We start from the raw sequence: 24,258 nt of genomic DNA on the forward strand, positions 1-24,258 counted from the left end.
CAAGGAAAATCATGTTGTCAAGAGGATGCAGATGTGTTGCACTTACTGCCATAAGCAAGGACACATTGCTGAAAAGTGTTGGACTTTGAATCCAACAATGCTTCCACGAAAGTTGAAGAAGGGGGAAAGATAAAATGGAGGAATGGAAAGGAATTTTCCATGATTGATGTGTTTTAGGATGATTCACATGTTGATGCTGATGTGCAAACAAAGGTAGCACCTTTGAAATGGATTGGTAAGAAATGGTTAGAGTTCTTATCCAATTAAAGATTGCATGTCTTTTGATTTGATGTATTTGTTTGCATTTATTTGTTAATGGAATGCAAGTTGTAGGATTTTACCAAGAAGGTGAATGGAAAATTTGAGTAGGAGACTCACTTTGTTGCTGCAACATTATATTCATTTCAGCTTCGAAAGTACAATGTACTTAAGTGAAAGTTGAAGGATGAAATGCATGCATGAGAATGATATGCATGAACACAGGGATATTGATGATTTCCTTGTATTTAAACATGTATGTGTGATTAACTTGAAGGGTTGATTACTTTGTTGTAAACATGCATGTAATGTAATATTGACTTGAGAAAAGTTCAATTGGTCTCCAAGATGGAGATAATGATAAAGTGTTTCATCTTTGAAAAAGCATGTAGAAAAGATGTAAAGGCATGCTTGACTTGAAGGGTCATTTGTTTTAAAGGCATGTTTTGTTGGCTTCTTATCTAGTCCATCATTTTTATGCAGATGTAAGACATGGAGGTTCACAAGATGTGAAAATCTGTTTCTTCTATTAAAGCAGGAGTTTAGGCCATCCAGTTGTTATCTGTAATTCTGTTGTTGTCAATAGTTGTTGTTGAGAGAATGTCAAAAAGGTACAAATGAAATTTTTTGTGAAGCAGATGTAACTTCACATTTGTTTGAGCTACCTTGGATCAATGATCAAGGAAGAGAAGTTCAAAGTACCTTATGTGACCTTCTTAGCAGGATTTCTGCATGGAGTCAAGGAGGAAAATAGTTCTTCTCAGGAGGACCAGCACATCTAGGAAGGAGAGTGGTCAAAGGCTTTGGTTTAGAGGCACTATGCAAGGCAAGTGTATGGAGGCTGAAAGAAGAGGGTGAGGTAATCTAATTTACCGTTCAGATTAGTATATCAGTCTTTTGGAGACCAAAAGTTCTTTTAGTGGGAAGGTGTGATCCAAAATGGATCTAGAATAGACTTCTAAGTCTAAAATGTTTCTCACAGAGGAAAATGAAAGTCAAGGGAATGTTCCTCAAAATAGTCCCATTGCATAGATCTTTTCATTCTGAATCTGATGCAATTTGAATGGACTAAAACAGACTTCAAAAGATGAAGTTATCGCAAATGGAAGATTGCCTTTGTCATTTGAAAAAGGAGGCATTTCTTATAAAAATGGCATAAAAGTCCTTATATGGGAAATCACATCGCAAAAGGTTCAAAGGGCGAACTTAAGGCCAAGATGGAAGGGACCCCCAATCAGCGATCCCCGACATATCACAATCGAAGGTAGGGAATATGCGATATCGGGACTCTAGACTATGAGAACCCCCGTTCCATTACAAATTCCATAGTCCAAAGAACCCCCGCGCCATTACAAATGCGATATGTGATAAAGCGATAGGCTAATGTGCGATCGCACAACATCCGTTGCATCAGGAAAAGAGATCAACGGTCCAGATTTAATCAGTGATCGACAATCGACGATCCCCGATGCCAGGGCCAATGCGACTGTAATAGCGATATGCCGATAAGGGCCAGAACTGATGGGATTATAGACCCGATTTCATAATATTTGAAATCCAGAAATTCTGATTTTCAATGTATTTCTTGTGTAAATGGGTTTTTGGCCATTTCGCCATGCGACTTGTGATTTGTGATAGGAAGGTAGACCTGATGGGATTATGGATGAGATTCTATAAATTTTGAGTTTTTATATAAAAGTGTTTTCGAGATTTTTCTGTGTATTAGCGCATTTCCATTATAAAACCAAAATACAAAGGAAATGACCCGAAGCGATAAATCTAGACCTGAAAGGTTTATAGATGCGGCTTTGTGTTATTTGAGTTCAGTGGTAAGGGGGATTTCGGGCAGACCTCAGGCTAAGTGGTATTGGACGGGCTCCGCCTGATCCCATACACTGTCCAAAACGTGGCATGGCGCAGGAGAAAGAAAACCACCTTTTTGGGTGGGTAATCTCCGTGCACATAAGCCACCCGAAATGGATCTCAGTCATTGGATTGGAGATCAGGTAGATCGATGGTGTGAAATACAAAGGAGCTTGCGAAAACCATAAAAGGTGGATGTCAGTCATTGGATTGGAGATCAGGTAGATCAACGGTGTGAAATACAAAGGATCTTGCGACAGCCATAAAAGGTGAATCCGATAGGATTTTAAGTGCGATCCTATAATATTTGAAGTCTGGGAAAACACTCAATCATGTGTTTTGTAAGTTTTTCCTGTGTATTGCATTTTTGGCTATTTCCACAAGAGGAAGGCCGAACGGTTAGGTTTTCCTGTGCCTGCCGATTCACGACAATGAGAAACTGATTCTTTTGGGGAAATGCATGGTTTTCCATGATGGAGTACAGTAACCGATGCGTTACAAAAACATAGAGAGCACGATTGGCTAGGGGTCATGGGGAGATTGAGAAAGGTCACTGGAAGGTTGCTAAGGGGTGCTTGGAGGTCGAGGGAACCATTGATGCATGCAGAGGCTGAGAGAATAAAGAGAGCCAAGAGCCGAGAGCAAAAAGAAAAGAGCTGAGAGCCAGAGCTCAAGATAGCTGCGCAGAACCTGAGGGTTGATAACAACAAAGAGCCAAGAGCTAGAGCCAGAGACAGGGATAAGATGGTGTTCTAAGCCCATTGTTTCTGTGTAATCCAATGAAGTTGAGTGTGGTGCTTGTAAAAGAACTTATGCCATAATCCCAGAGTGCCTAGTCAAGTTGACTAGAGCTCAAGGAGATGTAGCCCAAGATTTTTGGGTGAACTCCATATTAATATTGTTTTTATGTGTGTTTGTTTATTCGCTGCTTTTATTTACTGTCACATGTATTTAAATATCAGCATAAGCAACAGAACTTAAAGCACTTAACAGTTAAAGGAAAACTAAAAGTATACACTTATTTTCAAGCACTTTTTAATTCTGCAATTAGTTAATCATAAGATCTTAGGAATATATATATATATATATATATATATATATATATATATATATATATATATATATATATAGATATATATATATAAGCTTTGGAGTGGGAGAGGTTCTTGTAATTTAGACAAGAAGCCTTTAGTGCCCCATTTTTAGATCAAATGGTATTGGAGCTTAAAAGTTTATTAACCCCACCTTCAAAGAAGGTTATATCAGAACTGGTTATACCATGAAGCAGGTGGTATCATGATGCAAGTGGTATCAGATCAAAATTCTTGATTGACAGAGCAAAGATTGCTTGTCTGAAAGGTGTTTGGGTAGTCAAGGATTGATTATCTGATTGATTGTATGCTTGTTGCAGACTGACTATTGTTTGAGTTTGTAGAGGTGAAGGGAAAGCTATTGATAGCTCAGTCCAGGGAAGGACAAGAAGGAAGAAGGGCTGAAGGCATTCTTCTTATCCCAAAGGACCTCAAGGCAATCCTCAAAGCATAAGAAGTTTGTTGCAAAAGGTTGCTTGAATAAAGATCTTTGTTAATCTTGTTTGAAGTTTTTTTTTTTGTTCATTGGCATAATGACTACTTCTAAAAGTGAGTCCTCAAATTCCTCCTTCATCACAAGATTCTTTGATGGAGACATGAAGCAAGACTTGTTCATCATGATGGACAAGGTTAGAGAAATGTATGAGGATGGAAGGAAGAGCAACATACTTAGAGAGCAGTTGAATTCTGTGGAGGAAGAGAAGTAGTTGCTTTCTAACAAATTGCAGGAAATGGAGAGGCAACTTCATATTGCAAATATGAACCTAAAAATTATGCATGAGTTGGAGACACATCTCTTTTTTGCCAAAGAATCCTTATTCAAGTATCAACTTGAAGAAGAGGTAAACAATTCCTGTTTGGCTTCAAATTCTTGTAAGAATTCTTATATTGGTTCTTTTGAAAAACATACCAAAGGCATAGGTTCCAAGTTAATGTCCAAGATGGGATATGAAGGAAAAGGCTTGGGCAAACATGCACAATGTATTGTTGAGCCAATAATAGTTGAGGAAAGGCCTAAGTATTTGGGTCTTGGCGATGGACAATCTTATGGAGAAAGTTCCAAAGCTGTCATGAAGGCCATTGAAACAGTTCCAAGAAGGAGTTTCATTTCAGGTCTTCTACCTCAAGATTGTGAAGATTTTGTTCTTGGGGAATGCAATGATGTGAAGCATACCTTGCAAAAAGAAGGTGTATATCAGCATACACTTGAACCAGAGAGTTGTGGAAACTCTGACAGCCTTGAAGAGGTTGATGATGTTCCAAAGGGAGCTACTTCTTCACTTAGTTCACCTCCTCAAGAAGGCAATAAAGGTGAAAGAGAAAGGTATAAATCTGGTTCCAACCATATTCCTTTTGATTTTGTTCAGCATGGCAAATTTCCATATAAGTATGGGAAAAGAATTGCATGTTCCTTTTGTGGTTTGGATAGCCATAATGTTTCTAGATGTTGGAAGATAATGGCCACATACAAGAAACTTTTGAAGGAAAGGAAGCAAGAAGCCAAAGGTCCATTGGACAAGGAAAATCATGTTGTCAAGAGGATGCAGTTGTGTTGCACTTACTGCCATAAGAAAGGACACATTGCTGAAAAGTGTTGGACTTTGAATCCAACAATGCTTCCACGAAAGTTGAAGAAGGGCGAAAGAGAAAATGGCAGGAATTGAAAGGAAGTTTCCATGATTGATGTGTTTCAGGATGATTCACATTTTGATGCTGATGTGCAGACAAAGGTAACACCTTTGAAATGGATTGGTAAGAAATGGTTAGAGTTCTTATCCAATTAAAGATTCATGTCTTTTGATTTGATGCATTTGTTTGCATTTCTTTGTTAATGGAATGCAAGTTGTAGGATTTTACCAAGAAGGTGAATGGAAAAGTTGAGTAGGAGACTCAATTTGTTGCTGCAACATTATATTCATTTCAGCTTCGAAAGTAAAGCGAAAGTTGAAGGATGAAATGCATGCATGAGAATGATATGCATGAACACAAGGATGTTGATGATTTCTTTGTATTTAAACATGTATGTGTGATTAACTTGAAGGGTTGATTACTTTGTTGTAAACATGCATGTAATGTAATATTGACTTGAGAAAAGTTCATTTGGTCTCCAAGATGGAGATAATGATAAAGTGTTTCATCTTTGAAAAAGCATGTAGAAAAGATGTAAAGACATGCTTGACTTGAAGGGTCATTTGTTTTAAAGGCATGTTTTGTTGGCTTGTTATCTAGTCCATTATTTGTATGCAGATGTAAGACATGGAGGTTCACAAGATGTGAAAATCTATTTCTTCTGTTGAAGCAGGAGTTTAGGCCATCCAGTTGTTATCTGTAATTCTGTTTTTGTTAACAATTTTTATTGACAGCATGTCAAACAGGTACAAATGAAAGTTTTTGTGAAGTGGATGTAACTTCACATTTGTTTGAGCCACCATGGATCAATGATCAAGGAAGAGAAGTTCAAAGTACCTTCTGTGACCTTCTCAGCAGGATTTCTGCATGGAGTCAAGGAGGAAAATAGTTCTTCCCAGGAGGACTAGCACATCCAGGAAGGAGAGTGGTCAAAGGCTTTGGTTCAGAGGTACTATGCAAGTCAAGTGTAAGGAGGCTGAAAGAAGAGGGTGAGGTACTCTCATTTACTGTTCAGATCAATATATCAGTATTTTGGAGACCAAAAGTTCTTTTAGTGGGAAGGTGTGATCCAAAATGGATCTAGAATAGACTTCTAAGTCTAAAATGTTTCTCACAGAGGAAAGTGAAATTCAAGGGAATGCTCCTGGAAATAGTCCCATTGCATAGATATTTTCATTTTGAATCTGATGCAATTTGAATGGACTGAAACAGACTTCGGATGATGAAGTTATCGCAAAAGGCAGATTGCCTTTGTCCTTTCAAAAAGGAGGCATTTCTTCTAAAAATGGCATAAAAAGCCTTATATGGGAAATCACATCGCAAAAGGTTCAAAGGGTGAAATTAAGGCCAAGACGAAAGGGACCCCTAATCAGCGATCCCCGACATATCGCAATTAGAGGCACGCAATATGCAATATTGGGACCCCAGACTATGTGACATTGCAATTGCTGATTATCGGATCGGTGGATTGGTGTCGGCGTAGTCCAAAGAACGCCTGGGCCATTACAAATGCGATATGCGATAAAGTGATGGGCTGATGTGCGATCACACAACAGCCATTGGATCGAGAAAAGAGATCAACAGTCCATATTTAATCGGCGATCGACAATTGGCGATACTCGATGCCAGGGCCAATGCAATTGCGATAGGGATATGCGGATAAGGGATGGACTTGATGGGATTATAGACCCGATTTCATAATATTTGAAATCTAGAAATTCGTATTTTCAATGTATTTCCCATGTAAATTGGTTTTTGGCCCTTTCGCCATGCGACTTACGATTTGTGATAGGAAGGTGGACCTGATGGGATTATGGACACGATTCTATAAATTTTGAGTTCCAATGTAAAAGTGTTTTCACGATTTTTTTGTGTATTAGCGCATTTCCGTTATAAAATCAAATTACAAAGGAAATGACCCGAAGCGATAAAGCCGTACGCGAAAGGTTTATAGATGCGGCTTTGTGTTATTTAAGTTTTGTGGTAAGCAGGATTTCGAGTAGACTTCAGGTTGTAAGTGGTATTGGATAGGCTCCACCAGATCCCATACATTGGCCAACATGTGGCATGGCGCAGGAGAGAGAAAACCAACTTTTTGGGTAGGTAATCTCTGTGCACATAAGCCACCCGAAATGGATGTCAGCCGTTGGATCGGAGATCAGGCAGATCAATAGTGTTGAATACAACGGAGCTTGCAATAGCCATAAAAGGTGGATCCGATAGGATTTTAAGCGCAATCCTATAATATTTGAATTTTGGGAAAATGCTTAATCATGTTTTTTGTGAGTTTTTCCTATGTATTGCATTTTTGGCTATTTTCGCAAGAGGAAGGCTGAACGGTTGGGTTTTCCTGTGCCTGCCGATTCACAGCAATGAGAAAATGATTCTTTTGCCGAAATGCATGGTTTTCCATGATGGAGGAAAATAACCGATGCGTTACAAAAACACAGAGAGCATGATTGACCAGGGGTCATGGAGAGATTGAAGAAGGTTGTTGGAATGTTGCTAAGTGGCGCTTGGAGGTTGAGCGAACCATTGATGCATGCAGAGGCTGAGAGAAGCTCAGAGAGCCAAGAGTCGAGAGTGAGATCTCAAGATAGCTGTGCAGAATTAGAGGGTCGATAGCAGCAAAGAGCTGAGAGCTAGAGCCAGAGCCAGAGATAAGATGGTGTTCTACACCCATTGTTTCTGTGTAATCCAATGGAGTTGAACATGGAGCTTGTAAATAACTTATGCCATAATCCCAGAGAGTCTAGTCGAGTTGACTAGAGCTCAAGGAGACGTAGCCCAAGAGTTTTGGGTGAACTCCATATTAATATTGTTGTTATGTGTGTTTGTTTATTTGCTGCCTTATTTACTGTCACATGTATTTAAATATTAGCATAAGCAACAGAACTTAAAGCACTTAACAGTTAAAGGCAAACTAAAAGCATACACCTATTTTCAAGAACTTTTCAATTCCGCAATTGGTTAATCATAAGATCTTGGGAATATATATGATGATGATGATGATGGTGGCTAACGTCCGCTGAGACCAAATAATGATCTATGGGACCTAAATAAACAACTTATTTATTTTGATTTAAGATTTTATTCCTATGCTCAAAAATCTTGGAGAGAAGCCTCCCGAGCTCACTATAATTTTGACATTGTAAAAGGCTAGGAAGGTCAGTATTGTAACAAAGATTGTGAAATTGAGATCTAATGTGGTTGTACACAAGGCACTCTAAGAGGAAGTGGTTTTCATCCTCGATGCTCCTATTCTCACAAATATGGCAGATCCTTTGCGTCCATGGCGTTTTAGGAACTGCCCAACGACCTGTTTCACTATGGAGCTCATGAGAATTCGTTCTTATCTTTGCTATATTAATTTTCTTCTTTGAGCTAGTTAAAATAGAGAGATACTTTTGATCTTCTAGGGTGGGGTTGATGACCTTCTTATAATAACTTAATTTTCTTTTAGACGCTAAATCTTTCTCACACCACAATTTTTCTTTGAACTTAGAAGTAACAATATCTTTAATGTTATTTATGTTTTGCAATGCATCATTCTCGTTGATCTCCCAATAGTTTAACCAGGCCCTTGTGTCTTTATGCCACCCTCGATTGAGCCTTAGGTGGTTTTGGTTGGAATTTAAAGCTAGCTTAGGAAGTCTATGATCGTCTATGTTATTGAGTTTGTGCTTATACAACAGAAACCTAAGCATAGCTAGGCTCTCAATAGGGGAAATACCTGCTTCTATAAGGAGAATAGGATAGGGTGTATTACTTTTAATTTTTAGGTTATAAGTTATAAAATGCTTCTGGATTTGCTCAATATTTCTCCATGATTCTTTGGAGATGCTGCAACCCCAAACCTCATAGCCATATAAGATAACAGGAGTGACTAAAGTTTCAAAGAGGAACTTCCTTTTATCCCACATTACGAGGTTTGCTGTTTTACAATTATTTTCAAGACCAAAATAAGCTTTCCACCCCCCATTAATCCTTTTCTCAATGCTATGGTTCCAGTTGAGCTTGTGATGGATATCAATTCCTAGGTACTTGTAAGAATACACTTCCTCCAAGTTATTATTGTCATACATAAAATTAGCGTAAGTGTCCTTCTTGGATTTGATAATCATAACTTTTGTTTTGTCAGTGTTAACAGTCATACCCATGGTAGAGCAGAAATCCTTAAGAAGCTTGAGTTTCTTATCAAGATCAGAAGGGCACCTTGCCAAAAGAACAATATCGTCAGCATAGAGACGAAGGATAACGACTATCCCAACTAAGATCGTGCCATCACATCTTGCTTCCTCTAAATAGCCTTCGAGCTTATCAATGTAAATTCCAAATAGGGTAGGGGAGAGGGGACAACCTTGTTTAACTCTGATGCTACACTTAATATCTTTCGACCACCCCTCATTGCCCTTTAGCTTGGTAATTACATTCTCGTATAACCTTATAGCAGTAGCTCTCAACTCAAGAGGAACCTTTAGCTCTTCTAACCTATTCCAAAGGTTGTATCTAGGAACCATATCGAAATCCTTTCTAAAGTCCACAAAGCAACAAAATAAATTGGATTTATCATTATGAAATTCCTCCACAATGATCCTAAGCGTAACAAGGTGGTCTGTTGTTGAGTGATGCCTTCTGAAACCTACTTGGCCTTTAGCCCACTTACCTTCACTTTCAAGCCATATGCTTAACTTCTTTTCCAGAATACTACCATACAACTTGGCTAAGAGAGGGCTGATTATAATTGTCTGATAATTAGAGGGGTTATTTATGTCCCCACTTTTAAAAATAGGGATAATGAGGCTCTCATTCCAAGGTTTAGGGAACCCTTGCTTGAATGCTTGATTGAAAAGCTTGTGGATGTGGGGAATGAGGACAAGACCTCCAATTTTTAATATTTCCACCTGGTAACCTTCAATGTCCTTAGCTTTCCCATTAGCGAGGCGATTAACCTTGATTGAAAAGCTTGTGGATGTGGGGGATGAGGACAGGACCTCCAATTTTTAAGATTTCCACCTGGTAACCTTCAATGTCCTTAGCTTTCCCATTAGCGAGGCGATTAACCCCAAACTTAATGTCTTCTAAAGAGAAAACTTCTTTCGTTGTGAGCAGGGTTTCTAAATTATCCATGACATTTGGAGATTCATAAAGCTTTTTAAGATAAGAATTCCAATCGTGAAGAGCAATTTTATTATTATCCTTAGTCTTCCTAGTCAGAATCTGCCTCCAAAATTTCTTAGGAGCTACCTTAGAGAGGTGTAAGAGATTCTCTTGTCTTTGACGAATGTACTGCCTCTTTTTCCTTTTAGTTAGGGCTTTGTATATTTTTATCTTGTCCATTTTAAGAGAATCATCAACATCTTCCTTAATTGCTTTCCTCGCACTTTTACAATCTTTGTCATACCATGGATTGGTTTTGCTATTTCTTTTATTATTTGAAACTTCAATTGAGAACTTGTTAATAGAATATGAGAGGGTTGTAGTAAAATTATGATAGAGGTCTTCTATGTTGTCTATACTAGATAAAGGAAGCAAATTAGTTTTTAATTCATTTAGAAAGAGATCATTTTTATTTCTATCAAATATTAAGTTCTTTTGGCTGTAAGTATTATTTTCTATGGGAACTCTATGCATGACAAAATTGAGAGTTATAAGTAAAGGCCTATGATCAGAGTCAGGTTCGTGGTCGTTTAAGATGTCAAAATTTACCATTTCGTTGTATAATGGGAGATCATATATAACGTAGTCTACCACGCTGCTACCAAGTCGATGGATGCAGGTCATCTTGCTGGAATTGGGCCACTTCTTTAGACCGTTGCAAATTATGAGATCCTGAGCACTACAGAGCTTGTCTAGCTCCGACCCAAACAAATTTTCCCCGAGGTCTTCAGAGCTCCTTTTGTACCTACTAGCCAGAGTAGGGTCTTTGTCTAACCAAAGAGGATTAGGGTTGGAATGATTGCTTAGAATAATAGCTTGGTTGTTTGAAGTTCGAGCATTAAAGTCACCTATTAAAAGGATATTACCGTCATTCCTTAGGCTAGAAATATCATTCTCTAAACCATTGTAAGGGTTAGTTTTATCGAGATTCTTCTTCTTATAGAAGTTAGAATTGATGGGGGGTGTTAGTGTCAGTCTTTCCAGCCTTCCTACAGTGATCAAATATGCTCTTACAAAGTGGTCTCAGAGTGTCAAGGTCAAATTTTGTCATTTCAGTGAGTCTTCAAGCAAAATTTGGTCACTAGGCATTAGGTCTAGGCTTTGCCCAAATGTCAGTCCATGTCATCATTCAGCTGAGTCAATCATCATAGCTTGGGTTGTCATTATCATGTCAGTGTCTAATGAGTCATTTTACAACTTATTCATGCTTCAGTTGTGCCTAGGCAAGGTCATTTCCCTCTCCTAGGGTTTTGAAGCCAATTTCTCTTGGGCGGCCAAATCATCAGCAAAACTTGTTTCCTGATGTTCATACACCTTCCCCTATCCTTAAAGTACCTTATAAAACACTTCCCATCCCTTAGATCCGCTAAAATCCTCATTTTTGCACAAACCCTAGTTTCTAGCTACAACCTGGCAATTTTCTAGGTTGGGCCTGTGTTTTTCCCTTTTGGACCCCTTCCCCTCACTCAATCTCTGAGATTCCACTTTCCTCTACTTCCTAACATCCCTCCCCACTCCCAAAAATTTCCTCAAGAATTTAGAAGCCCCCTATCCCCTTCATTTCGCTCCATTTCGACAAAATTCCTTGTTTCACACATCAGGACAAGTCGCACTCAAATGATGTTCCAGAGAAATCAAAGATGAATTTTGGAAAACTGAGAGTGGTTTTTGCTTAAAACATGCTAACGAAGAAAAACCTCCTTCACTTTTTTCACAGGTGTCATGGTTTTAGAGAAATGCCAAAATTACAGTCGCCGGATCCAAGGAGTTTGGCCAAGGCACAAAAACGGAAAAAGAAGACCAATCCACTCCGTATCTTGGCTGAGGCTTCTCTCAAGGATCATGGAACTCATTAGCCTAGCCACAGCTCAAATCCCAAAATTTTTTGAGAATTTTGGGTAATTTTGGTATTTTTTGGAAATTTACAGGTTTTGGCTTCTCAACGGGTCTCACCCCCGGTGAGACCCTTTGTCATCATAGCTCCGTTTTGCAAAAACTCAAAATTTCTAGATTTTTCATCCAAAGTTACACATGCCTATGGATGTATTTGAGTTTTTATGGGGATTTGGGCCTCCAGAAGGTCAAAATACAGGCAAAATTTAACTTTCTGCCCCTTTTTTGAGTTGCAGAAGCAGTCTTGGGAGAATTGACTTTTGACTAGGAAAATGACCTCCAAATCCAAAACTTCTAGTTGGGTTGGAAAGTAGACTCAGAGACCTTTCCAACGAGCTATCCTGCACCCAATTCTGACATCGGGAAGGCCTCCAAACAGAGCTCCAAAGTGTGCGACCCGTTGAGGAAATGTGCGCGACCCGTTGAGGAAACTTTGCCAGATTTGACCAGTTCAGCCCAGAAAACGCAGTTTGGCTCCAGTTTGACTTTTTGAGGTGGATGGTGGTCCTCTTGGATGTAATTGTGACACTTTTTGGATATTTTTACTCTTGTTTAACTCTTCTAGAAGATTCTTGCATGTAAAGGGTAAAAATTGAATGTATGAACTGGTTTCCAAGTTTATAGAGGCAAGTTGTTTTGACTGCCTATTTTCTAGTGCTTAGTTTAGAAGTGGTTCAAACAGCTCCTAGGATAGTGAGCTCGACCCATGGAGGCAGGGAAAGAGGTTAGATCATCTATATTATGTACTTTCTTGCTCATTTTCATGGTTGGACTCTTGAGGGAGAAGCTATCATTGTATATTTTCACTGTATCTCTGCAATTTTTGGCTAAGGAAGACCAGGGTTTTGCAGTCATCTTTGGGATTCTTGTGGACTCATGTGTTGATGGTGTGTTTCTCAATGTTATTGTAAGCTTTGTTATGTGATTCATTTCCTTTATTTACTGCTGCACATTAAACAAATGAAGTGTTAAAGTATGAATTCATGCTAGCCATGCTCTGCTTTTAAATTTGTTTAATTTCCATGTTTTCTACTGTCTAAAGGGAATTCAAAGTCATTGTTTGCTCTCTTTAGCTCCTCATATTTCATTCCTGATCATCCATCTCACTTTAAGGCATCAATACTGTTTCCTACCTCGCCCCAAGGAACCCCCTGCAGAAACTGTGTCCAATCCCCGCACCCAAAATTGCAATTCCTCAATTTGCCACCAAAAACCCAAAAACCCCCAAATCAACCTTTATAATCAGTTTACTAGCCTAATATCAGTGTTACCTTGTTGGTCATCTCATCCCATTGAAAATCTACCGAGATTGACCGGAGAGAGCCTTCTCCTGCCCCGTAGGGCTAGCTACGAGGCTGAATGGTTTGATGTAGCCTTGAGGTTTACCTTTCTCAGCCTGAGGTGAAATTTCAAGCGCTAACAGGGGGAAAATAACATATTGCTTTGTAGGACTTTTTATTATTAATGTCTCTGATCTCTATCCAGCTATATTGGTTATAAGGGTTGTTTTTATAAATCTTAACATGGGGGGAGATGTTCTTCTTGATGTAACAAGCTATTCCCCAATGCCTCTACGGGAGGATCGCTTGTTCCACGTAGACCATAGCGTAAAGCCATCTATGTTAGGGACCTTAGATTCTTTGTGCTCCCAAGTTTCAACAAGCAAAATAATATCAACATCATTTGAAATCGAACTTAGCTTAGGGCCTTTGTTCCATGGGAAGCCCCGACAGTTCCAAGAAAGGATCCGAAGCATGTTTAATTGCTATTGATCACTATCTTTTTGGTTTCTATCTCGAATAAAGGCTTTTATATTTCTGATTATTGCCCATTTTCCTTCCTTTCTAGATTCTTTTACCTTTTGAACCTCCTTTCTTAGTTCTGCTCGATCTTCTGGAATGAGATCTTCATTTATGAATATTCCCGTTCCTTTTAGACTTGAGGTTTTACTAAGTATGTCGTTCTTATGGTCAGTAGAGCTCACCTTTATGCGGATTAGTCTTCCTTTATTCTTGGTTAATTTCCCCAACCTTGTTGCTTTTGTGAGACACACTGTTTCAATTTGTAATCTATTATGTAATTCTGTCTGGACTAAGGCTAAAGTATCCTCATCTACTTCCTCTTTTAAACCGAATATTATAAGGTTCAAGGCCCTTTTGCTACGTTCGTGGTCTAATTATATTAGTTTTTTCATTTCATCTTTAATTGGTTTAATATCTAACTTATCTACCACATTATTTAGGGTGAGGCGGCTATTAACTTTTTCTTCTAATTCTTTAATCATGTCTTTCATTTTAAGACTCTCTAAATTATCAGCGTCTCCTTGCTGGTATGGTTGGTTAGTATCTTGGTTTTGTTTTTCTATAACCTACAATCTAGTCTCCATTGCCTCCATTTTATTCTCCAGTAGTTCTATTTTATTTTCTATTTGTTTTTGGATCGTGTCTTCAAGAGATGCAAAGTTATTTTCCAGCATGGCTTCTAACTCTTTTTGTATCTTGGCTTCTCTTTCTTCTCTACGTTTCTCTAAAGACTCTATATACTCATAAAGGCCTTGTAGAGTAACTGTGCTAGGTCTTCCCTTGGTAATCTTTGGTAACTGTGGTGAAATATTCATACTTGAAATTATATGAGCAAATATGTATTAGAAAAAGAAAAAGATAAGGAATGTGTGCACTTGATATCAGCGAACCTGACTGCAGATCGCCCGTGTGAGCCAAGATCACCAAGATTTGGATTTATATATGCGAGCTTCAAAACCAAGATCACCGAGTGCGTTTATATATGTGAGCCCCAGAACCAGGATCACCGAATGCTAGGATTATATATGCAAGCCAAGATCACCGAATGCGAGGATTTATATATATTTCAAAAACCGGAGCGAGGATATAGATCACCGAGCTTTGGATTTATATATGCCAAAATCACCGAATGCGAGGATTTATATGTATTTCAAAAACCGGAGCCTCAGAACGAGAGAGAGGATATAGATCACCGAGCGTTTATATAGATCACCAAGCGTGTATATAGATCACCGTGTGTATAGATCACCATGCGTTTATATATGTGAGGATTTATAAACGTAGCCTCAGAACTAGAGCGTGTATATAGATCCAGAGCGTATAAAATGTAGCCTCAGAACTGGAGCCTTAGAACCAGAGCGTGTATATAGATCACCGTGTGTATATGTGAGCCTTAGAACCAGAGTGAGGATATAGATCACCGAGCATTTATATATGCGAGGATTTATGTGTATTTCAAAACTGGAGCCTCAGAACCGGAGCGAGGATATAGGTCACCGAGCATTTATATATGTGAGGATTTATATGTATTTCAAAACCATAAAGCACCGAGCGTGTATATAGATCACCGTGTGTATAGATCACCATGCATTTATATATGCGAGGATTTATAAACGCAACCTCAGAACCAGAGCGTGTATATAGATCCAGAGTGTATAAAACGCAGCCTCAGAGCGTATAAAATCTTGTTTGCTTCCTTCCCTACTGAGCTATACGAGTGGATTGTGAAGCTAGCACATAGCCAAGGAAGGTGGAAACTTGATGGTCCTATTGTGTGGATCCCAGAGCTAGTGCGAAGGTTGGAAGCATCGAAGGATAAGATCGCGTGCACCATCGATCATTGGCTCGATTCAATTATAGGAGGATTTGTTACTGAGTTCACGGTCGACACCTCTGTCATCTATAGTGAGGTAGAGCAACACTTTTTCAAAGGACCGTGAGGTAAGTATGTAAAATATTTGAATACTTGGATTAAAATGTTGTTGTGTGAAAAACGGGTTATGCAGTTAACTTGATGTTTGCGACTATGCAAAGTGGAAAAAGTTACATAAATGAAGGAAATAAGGGTCCAGAGTATAGCCCCTTGATTTGACCACCGCAAAGGGACAAAGAAGGGATAGCGAAGGTCTCTCCGAGAAGTGCTATTCAATTGATAAGACAGGGATTTCTGCGAATACTACCTCCACCCACACCACCTCCATCTTCACTGCCATCACCTTCAACTTTGCCCGTACGACCTCCACCACCACCGCGATTCAGTATGACAAACACGGTGAAGTTGCCTTTGTTCAAAGGCTTGGGAAATGAGCACCTGGACCAATTCTGGTTCATTTTGAGGGTTGTATGGGAAGCTCAAGATGTTATAGATGATAACATAAATAAGACAACACTGGTTAGTGCTCTGTAAGATCGTGCGCTGACCTAGTATATTAGGTACTCCAGTGATAACCCGAATGCTAGAGTAGCGGACATCCAAGTAGTGCTGAATAGGGAATTTAGTAGGCCTAAATATGAAGCGCAGTCGATTGTGGGTTCAAAGAGATCACGATGCTACCAGGCGAGATGCCTTGGGAACTATATGAGAGGCTGAAATGTATGATCCGCGAAGCCAACATGAATTTGACATATGGACAACATCGTGAGTGGTTTGTAGCTTCACTACTACCACATTTAAGGAGTGTGCTATTGCAACAGAAGATAACAACTCAAGCAGAGGCCTTGGAGATTGCCATGAGACTACATGAGACTCCAATGCAAGATCCTAATCTAGGAGTTAAATAGATCTACACGTAGTTGAAGAATCTATGCCTTGAGATGGAAAGCTTGAAGTAGGATATGACGGCTCGGCTAGCAGTACGCGAAGAAGTATGGTGTGTGAAATGCAAGAGTCAAGGTCATGACAAAGATCACTGCCCGATATTTACAATTTACCTTGCAGGAGGAGGGTCGATGCCTTTAAGGTCGAAAGCTCAAATAGGATGTAACGCGACGCCTGCTTTTTGGTGTGCTATCTATCAAATAGACAAAAAACATGCCGCAGATAACTGCCACTTGTTACAAAAGTATATGAAAACTCCACAATAGTTGTTGTGCAACTTTTGTAGGTCGGTCGGACATGATGAGCATACCTGTAGGAGCTATGAATTGATGATGGATAGAACTCCCGCCTACAAGGTTCAGGAAGAAACATGGCCCCTTGACCAAAATACAGCGATGGCACGGATAGGATTTTAGGGGCGCAGATGAGTCTAAGGTGGAGGAGGACCTGGTAGAGGCCGCAGATAGTTAATTTGCTACAATTGCAAAGGGCCAAGACACTATGCCCGTGATTTCACTAATCCAACGCGATTGTCATGCAAGTATTGCACGCTGTTTGATCATGAAATAGAAGATTTTCCTACGTTAATAGCCAGGATACATGACAAAAGGGCGCTACCACCTCCCCTAACTCAGAACCTGTAGATGATGAGGTCTGAGCTGTGCGAGGAGGACCCGAACGTAAATATAGTGCTGTAGAGTGGAATCACGACGGGAGATGACAAGGGAAAACAACAGGAAGACAGTGCATGGGTTCGTAAAGCCTCGGTGAAAGAGGTTGAGTTCGATTTGGAGTGCGCTCAGGAAACCTTCATGGAAGCTAAGAAGAGCTTCGCTGAGGTCTCCACTTTAGGAAGTAAAGAAAAACCGGAGTCGAAGATGGACCCCTGTATGCTGAAAACTTTCCTCAAAACCTATATGAAGTTACTACGTGACAGTAAGGCTATAAAAGGGTTACAGGAACTTATCAATAAATGTGCTGGGACCACGCTAAGTGAACCGCGCGTAGGCTGCAAAATTAGAAAGCATAAAACAAGGATAGGACGTGAAATGAGACTCACTGCGCAGATCAAAGAATATGAAATGGATCAAGTCATTATGGATTTGGGATCAAATAAGAATGTTTTACCAAAACAGACATGGGAGAGAATGGGAGACCTGTGCTGCAATGGTCCCGGATTAAGCTAAGGATGGTGAACCAGTAGAAAATCATACCCATGGGGCGGCTGCAGGGAGTGATCGTCAATATTGAGGGAGTGAGCGCGGTGGAAAATTTTGAAGTAATAAAGATTGTTGATGACAGCAATCCCTACTCCGCGCTCTTGGGAATTGACTGGGCTATTGATATGAATAGGGTAATAAATTTGAAGAAGCGAAAGATGATCCTTGAGAAGAAATCACTGCGTGTAATAATACACCTGGATCCTATTGAAGGATCGCACTATACGGAACCGGTCCAAGAGTATGAGAGTGATGATGATCTGGACTGCATCTATAAGATAACGATGCAAGACCAATACTGGGTGAATCCCACTGTGGATGGGCAGATTACAAGGGAGTGCAAGACCTCCTTCACTTTGGATTCTGATGAAGAAATAGAACACTGGAAGAATTGGTTACACGAAGTAACTACACTAAATTGCAACATGGTGACCCGGTTGCTGCGCTATGTGTCGTCAGAGGTAAGAAATTTTCCTAATTTTGATGGAATGAATGAGGTAGATACCTTTTTGGATGCATTTGAAAGGGAGGTTGTAGAAAAGAAATTCTTCTAGGCCTTGGACTGGGCACTGCATGCTACGCTCGCAAGATGGTGGGGTACGCACAAGGAAAGTTTTGATGATTGGCGCGAATGTAGGAGAATGCTGCGAGCATGATTTGAGAAGCCTAAGATGTGACTGATAGACAAATACGATGGGTAGAATGATCCATGCACATGGATATAGGCCTATACAGAAAAGCCCCAACCCGAGCAGGTGCACCTGTACTCCGTGCTAAAGTACCTGGTCAATAAGCCTGTGTTGGGGGGGTGCACTGCAAATGGCTATTATTGTTCCAGGAATACGATTTTGAAGTTGTTGTGAAGCCTGGATGATTGAACATGGGACTAGACCACCTGTCGCGCATTGAGACAGGAGAGGATCCTACTAATTTAGAGGAAGGATTACCTGACACACAAATTTTTGCTTGCGCATTGCGGATGGACATTTCGAGGATATAATGCAATTCCTAACAATAGGAACCAAAAGGATACTCTATCCAACAAAAGAAGGAATTACTGGAGAGCATGGAAGATTTCTCTATCATTACTGGGAATCTATAAAAAATGGGGACTGATGAAACACTGTGAAGGTATGTACCTGAGTTTGAATGAATCAGCATCCTTGTGGACACTCATGGGGGCGCCGTGGGAGGACACTATATAGGGAGAGCAACTGCGCAGAAGATTTTATGCGTAGGGTTATGGTGGCCAACCCTTCATCAGGATACAAAAGCATATTGCAAGGTGTGCGACGTATGTCAAAGAATAGGTAGGCCATCGCGGAGGGATGAAATGCCTTTGAATCCGCAAATGATGTTGCAACCTTTAAAAAAGTGGGCAATAGATTTTGTAGGACCGATTCAGCCAGAAGGAAAGACAAGTGCGAGGTACATTATCACTGCGACAAAGTACTTGACTCGTTGGGCAGAAGCCAGCCGGTGAAGGATTGCACTGGCACGACCACTGTGAAGTTTCTATTTGAACATGTACTAACACGATTTGGCTGTCCAAAAATCTTGATGAGTGATCAGGGTACGCACTTCCTGAATAAAATGATCAGCGTACTGACAACAGAATTTTAGGTGTATCATCAAAAGAGCACACCTTCTCACCCACATGCTAATGGGACTGTGGAGGCATTCAACAAAGTACTAGAGACTGCACTGTCTAAGGTATACAATGCTCAATGAAGTGATTGGGAGCTACGCATACCTGCAGTATTATGGGCTTATCGGACGACATGCAAAAAGCTAACAAGACAGACACCCTTTAGGCTGGTATACGGGGTTGAAGGTGTGATGTCTATGGAATACATCGTGCCTAGTCTGTGCATAGCAGCACTCACAGATATGACGGATCACGGAGCCCTGGAAGAGAGGCTTATGTAGTTGGATGAGCTGGAAGAAGAGAGATTTTTGGTTGGATTTCACTAGCAGGTCCAAAAGCAGCGCGAAAAAGCATGGTACAATCGACATATTAAGTTGCGCACCTTTAAGGTGAATGACTTGGTGCTATTGTATGATAGTAAGTTTGATAATTTTCTAGGGAAACTTAGAATGCATTGGCTGGGGCTGTATGTTATTAAGGAGATTACCGATGGTGGCGCGGTCCAGTTGGTTAAGTTGAATGGAGATCCCTTCCCAAGAAAAGTGAATGGCAGTCATTTGAAGCCATACATAGGTGGCTCGACCATCTGACTAATCGATAGAAGCACAGTCTTAGCACTCTAGGTAGCTGAAAGGAGGCACGGGACTATAAACTACACTTCCTGGGAGCTGCGCGATTTCAAAACTATGTGAAGCAGCGAAGTGTCACAGGGTCTACGACAATGCAAAGACAGCTGTGCTCGTGCGCAGGTCTGCCGAAAACTGACCGTTAAAGTCACTATTCACGATTTGATGGTTGGTTTGAGGCCAAATGGAGTGGGCGACATGCATTTAAGGTGAATTTTATGGGATAATATCTTGAAAATCTGCCACCAATCCAGCATTAATGGACCGAATGTGGGGGGAATGGTCGAATTTAAATTCAAAAGGCACTATAAATTAAAAGTGGTTGTCCAGCGAACAACACTTGCCATTTTAAGAACTGAGTTGTTGCGCGCTCAAGTATACATGAATTGAGACTTATTTGAGACCCTGAAAGTGAATTCATTGTTTGAGAAACTACCAGAGACACTGCAAGAATTGTGGAATAGTGCTATGTCAGCACCTGTAGAAGCCATGAACATAGAAGTAATGACAACCGAGGAAGCCACGTAGGAAATTGCGGTAGTGGAAGCCCTAGAGAGTGTCAGAATAATAGTTGAGGTCCCTAAATCACCAAGAACACCATGACCTAAGAAGGATAAGTAGGCCATGATCCTGGTACGCGTCTCACCTAGAAATCCATAGAGGACCAAGCTCACCCTACAGGAGAAAGGGAAGGCCATTAATTTGGAGGCCAACAAGGAGGAATCTAAAGAAATCCTGGTGGAGGAGGAGGGTGAGGAAATGGAAGTTGAACCCAGGGTGCAGACCCTCTTATCCGGTTACCTGAATATGTTCCTCCGCACACGGGAAAAGCCAGGGTGCCGAACGACATAGATGAGAGCAAGCGCTCTTTGCAAACTCCGCTGCTCCCAGATGATATTGTTTTTGAGGGACCGCACTTGGGGTGGGTTCCTGTGTTGAAGTTTGAATATTGGGACCTTGCAGACCATGAGAAGTTCCCGCATTTAGTGACTGTGAAGCTAATGCACCAAAGGATTGATGCGATTGCTAGAACAGTTCAATTGGAGCCACGGAAATGGCTCAGAGGTGTAGAGAAAGTCGTGTTGCTAAACTTGCTCTGGGTGGCGCATTACCACCGCACCCGAGTGACCATCTTCGTCATCAGGCAGCTGCTCTGCTTGGTGCATGATGGGTATTTATGGATGGAGGAGCCCATTCCCATCAAAAACCATTTGATTCATCGAATTACATGACTCCCTCACTTAGGGGAGGATCTAGCCAATATTTCGGAAGGAAAAGGTGGTGAGTTGGCCCTTGCAGAAGCAATGAAGAAGAGGTTCAAGTTGGAGAAGAAGAAGTGAGGCTATGCCATCTCCAACATTAACAACCTTGCAGTCAAGGTTGCGACACAAATCCTAGCAGGGAAGGTGATGTGGAAGTTCCGCACGAATGAGGTGCCTGCACCCGTGGTTGCACTAACGGCCCAATGTGCGGAAGGAGTCTAGTTCAACTGGGCGAACTATCTATGTGGCTAGTTCCTTGCGAATTGTCGCGAGGCATAGGAGCAGGGCAAAACATTTCATTATGCATGGCTCCTATTGTCAATCATACTCGTGGCATGGGAGCTTCTAAAGACAGCCAGTTCCCTTCGGTCGTGTTGGACCTTCCAGAGGTAGTGAAGTACACTTCGTTGTGGGTGACCAGGGACGCACAGTGAATAAAGGAGATCAAGATATTTTGGATATTAATGGAGATGAATATTCAGATGGGGATCAATCGCAAGTTGTGATTGTCACCCAAAGTATACGCAAGTCTACAGAGTTTTGCATAGTTCAAAGCGGATTTCCACCATGTTTTTATCAGGGCGCGGAAGGACCCTACAAAGACATGGCACAACCTATCGTACCTAGTGACTGACGATGTCATTTTCGCAATCCTTGAGTCTTGGCCACTGAAATGATGCACTCCAACTAGCTCCACAGTGGAAACAGACAAGTCCGATGCGTAGTGCAAGAAGGAAGAAACAAAGCTTCGAATGGTGCAGCTGGTAGAGAAGTGCAGGAAAGAGGAAGCAGAGGCTAAGGCCCAGGCAGTGCACGATGCCGCAAAAGTGGCGGAACAACAGAAAATAGGATAAGAAGAGCACAAAGGACATAAGTCACCTTCGCATGGCACTGAGGCGGAAACAGAGACAGAACAAGGTGGTGTGGACCCACAAACAACGTCCACCCAACTCAAGTGTCCATGACCGCAAGAGTAGGCAGTGCCGCGAAAGAAGACAAAGGCCTCAAAGATGTCTTTTGACCCAATTACCCTCACTGAGGGGGATTTGCATGACATTGGAGAAATGGTGAGGGATGTCACCGCGGAGGCCCTCCAACAATTTGAAGAGCAACAAAAGTTGGTATTAGGGGCTCTCAGGAGTTGCAAGTATGCACTCTGCAGGTTGGCACAGTGTTCACCAGCCTCACGATTGACACTTCAGCTGTCGAGGAGATGTTGATCACAAGGGTGACCAACATGGTACTACTACCTAATGGGGCACTCACTACAGAAAATGAGGCCGACAGGCCTAGGGTTAGCAGTCTGAAATGGGTAGGATTGAACATGGACACACTCCCTTGGGAGACGCTCTACCTCTTACAGGATGGAGTCACCGCGGAACTTAGGGCCTGACAGAGTCGCACTCTGTAGGTGATGAGAGAGTAGTGCATCAACATCGAGCAGTTGGGCCTGTAGTGCAATGAAGCAGTAGAGTAGAATCAACAGATAATGTAGGTTGTGGAGGAAGCCTGCTGGATGGTCCCGGAGATGGACATTCAGGCAAAAGAACAAATGGAGGTGCGCATCCACAAATTAGCCACAGTGGTGCACGATGCTAGAGTAGAGATGGCTAGGGTTTAGCTGGAGCTGAATATGTAGATCGCAGAACTGTAGTTGAAGGCTCAGTCTTCAACTCTGCTGAAGATCAAGGAACAATGTACCATTGCTGTTACAACAACAATGACGACAGTTGATAGTGCACTGGCACACTGCATGCAACTGTTTGAACAATCATTCGAGGTCCTCACCACCCTGCAAGACGACATGAATGTGGAGTGTCTGGAGAAAAAGCTGCATGAGCTACAACAAAAGTATGACGAGGTAAAAGGGACCGCGTAGATGGTTGCCCTTACATAGAGGCTTGTAAGGATGCATGATGTAAAGTCGCTCAAGGAACAGGTATATGCCGCTCGACATAAGGAAGCATTCTTAAAAGCACGCCTATAACCATGGATTAACAAGACTTACGTGATCACAACCTCCATTGAAGGGAAGCTCGCTAAACTGTAGGCAACTCAATAGAATATTCAGAGCAGTAGTTCAACAGCAGTCACCGAACAATGCGTGGAAGAAGTCCAGCAAGCACTGCTCAATGCGCTACCAACATTGCGGTGATCCAAACAGAGCTGGGAGGTCTTCGTGCTAAGATCTTCGCACCTGTAGAGTGACTCGAGGGCAAGTCACGATGTTTGTGTTGGGGGCCTGTTGGGTGTGGGATCCCCCAAGGGTAGTTTTGGGGCTTAAAGCGCATATTTTGGTCCAATTTTTGTAACCCTAATGTAAAGACTCCACATTTTGTGGTCATGGAGCACATAGATGTTAAAGAGTCATAGGGTTGTCCGCCCTTATTTTGATAATGTAATGTCGGTTGTAAAATAACCATGGGATTGTATAAATAGAGCTACGCTCTAAGAAGATGGATAATGAAGAATAAATGATGGAATGATGTATGAGAGATAGCTATGAAGTAGAAGTCTAAGTTTTGTGTCATAGCATAGGTAGAGGCTCTGTAGCTGAGTGCGAAGAGGCCTAGAAGTCCACAGCTGAGTGCGCGGACCCCTGTGGCTGAGTGCGCAGGGCAAGTCGAGTCTGTAAGCATATGGGATTATCAATAAAGAGAAGTATTCTATAATTTCTGCATCTTTATTTCCTATTTATGCATCTGTTATATTGGGTATGAATTTCACTTCTAATGTCTATATGATGCCCAAATATGTATAACTGTATTGGTTAAGTGAACTCAAGAAAGAACATATGTTTATGTGAAGCTAACTAAGATTTGTTGATAAGATATGTAAGATACTTAGTGTAGTTTGGGAAATATCATAGTTCGTTGCCCTAGCAGCGCGAAAGCATATCAGCCCCTGGTTAGGGCTATGCAAAAGTCGATTGTAACATTTCGCGAAGGTAGTGAAGGGTAGAACAAAGGGATAAGAAACCAACGCAAA

Source organism: Pinus tabuliformis, chromosome 2_2 (genome assembly GCF_031772625.1).
Source record: "Pinus tabuliformis cultivar Carrire ecotype Pingquan chromosome 2_2, CPIR1, whole genome shotgun sequence".
NCBI lineage: Eukaryota > Viridiplantae > Streptophyta > Pinopsida > Pinales > Pinaceae > Pinus > Pinus tabuliformis.